Source organism: Babylonia areolata, chromosome 7, assembly GCF_041734735.1.
Source record: "Babylonia areolata isolate BAREFJ2019XMU chromosome 7, ASM4173473v1, whole genome shotgun sequence".
In the NCBI taxonomy this organism is placed as follows: domain Eukaryota; kingdom Metazoa; phylum Mollusca; class Gastropoda; order Neogastropoda; family Buccinidae; genus Babylonia; species Babylonia areolata.
This window is the reverse complement of record NC_134882.1, coordinates 12,227,981-12,230,448: the sequence shown is the minus strand read 5'-3', so window position 1 is coordinate 12,230,448 and position 2,468 is coordinate 12,227,981.

Here is a 2,468-nt window from a genome sequence, read left to right as displayed (position 1 = left end):
TTGACGCCTGCGTGGGTGGATAATGACAGAGGTTGTGAATCGTAGTTCGGTCACAACAGTGCATGGGATTAAAGTTTGGCATACCTGGGACCGCTGACAGGATTACCAGTCATCGCGCTGTCAATGTGCTTTTCAGTCCGGGAAAAGGAAGAGAAGCAATCGCACCATAGTCATCATCATCGCTGACAGCAGCAGGGAGGTCTGTTAACACCACAGCAACAACAGCAGCAGGGAGGTCTGTTAACACCACAGCAACAACAGCAGCAGGGCATTCTGTTAACACCACAGCAACAACAGCAGCAGGGAGGTCTGTTAACACCACAGCAACAACAGCAGCAGGGAGGTCTGTTAACACCACAGCAACAACAGCAGCAGGGAGGTCTGTTAACACCACAGCAACAACAGCAGCAGGGCATTCTGTTAACACCACAGCAACAACAGCAGCAGGGAGGTCTGTTAACACCACAGCAACAACAGCAGCAGGAACAGGAAAGGACAAAGCAGCAGCAACAACCACCACCACAACAACCACAACAAATTCAAAACATAAAGAAACATTGCGCAGATACAACTGGTTTCATAATCACCAACTTCACAACACCCACACGACCACATCACTGCAAGAGCTTTTACGGCTGCTGTGCTACTGACACTTTATCGTAAACCTCAGTGAAAGAGACGTGGGGACCTAAATTAATGAATATGTCGATGAAAGAGGAATTGGGATAAAGATTTGACAACAAAAAAGCCTGTGACAAAGGAATTGGGACAATGGTATAATACTATGAATGAAACAGGAATTGGGACAATTGTTTTTATATATAAAGAAACTTCAATGAAAGAGAAATTGGGACAAAAACTTAATAAAGATTTGACAAAGAAAAAATGTCAAAGGAAGAGGAATTGGGACAATGAAATAATACTGTCAATGGAACAGGAATTGGGACAATTGTTTTATACTTCAATGAAATAGGAATTGGGGCAAGGATTGACAAATGTCAATGGAAGAGGAATTGAGTCAATGGTTTAATAGAATATCAGTGGAAGGGGAATTTTGACAATTGCACAAAACTGTCAATGATAGAGGAACCGGAACAACATTTTGATAAAACTGTCAGTGAAAGAGAAATGGGAAAATGGTATGAAAACAGAAGAGAATGGAACAATGGTGTGAAAACAGAAGAGGAATGGAGAAATACTGTGACGTTAACAGGAGAGGTATATGGACAATAGTGCAATGGCATCGTGAACAAGGTATAGGGACAATGGGATGGTGATTCAAAACGGGAGGGGACGAAGGACAATGGTTTGATGACAATGAAATGGAAACGTGGGACAATGATGTGATAACAGGAGAGAAATGGACACAATAGGATGATAATGGTAACAGGAGAGGGCTAAAGAAAAAAAGAAGGTTTACTGACAATGAAAGTGGAACGAGGGAAAATGGTGTGGTGACAATGGAAGAGCAGTGGGCACAACAAAGCACTGACAACTACAGAGGAGCAGGATCAATGACAACGACAGATGAACGGAGACAGTAGCTAGCTGAATGACAACGGCAGAGGGATAACGTAGACAATGGAGACTACTGTCATCAAATGTGGCGTTCCCACGATACTGCTCAGCAAAGTGATTTTCCTCTCTCCCGTCCACACCACCGCCGGTGCGAAATCAATACACTTGCAACGATGCTCACAAATCATCACGAAGTGTGCACCGCCTGTTCATTGGCTCCTCTCTGGGTGACGCGAATGACGTCAGACTCAAGCCACCAATGAGACGATGGTACATAGGAACTCGTCAGTGGCTTTCTAACTCATTGTAGCCAAATTCTCCATCATTTCTGTTTGTGCTGTGCAAACGAACCAGTCTATGTTAGACTGTACTGGACACGAGAAATCCTTAAACCCTGCCTTGGAGAAAAACAAATTCGTGGAAAAGTCATAAAGGTATTAAACATTTGAATATTTTATGCCAGCTTGCTATGAAAATAAGCTAAAATTTCTTTAAGCACGAAGTGCTTTGAGAAAGGTTATCGTCTTTTTGAAAGGAATCAAATTTCCTGAGAGCATAAAAAATGACTGAATGACCAGCTACACTAGCTTACTAATCACTTAAACTGAATAGTCACCTTAACAGCCAAGTAACTAGATTATCAATCTAATGTTCCATAAAAAGAAAAGAAAACATCAACAAAAAACAAACAAAAAAGTATCCAAATTTCCACGCAGCCTAGCGACTAACACAGACACACAGTCACAAAGACACCGACACAGACACAGACAGAGAGACAGACAAACAGACAGACAGACACACACACACACACACACGCACACGCACACACACACTCCAGCTTCTGCGTGGAGAGCGTGAAAATTGATGATTAAAAAACAAAACTTTGAAGCATCTGCTCACGAACTGCAGTGAAGAGAACAGCACATGTCACGTCTATCAGTTAGTTCTCA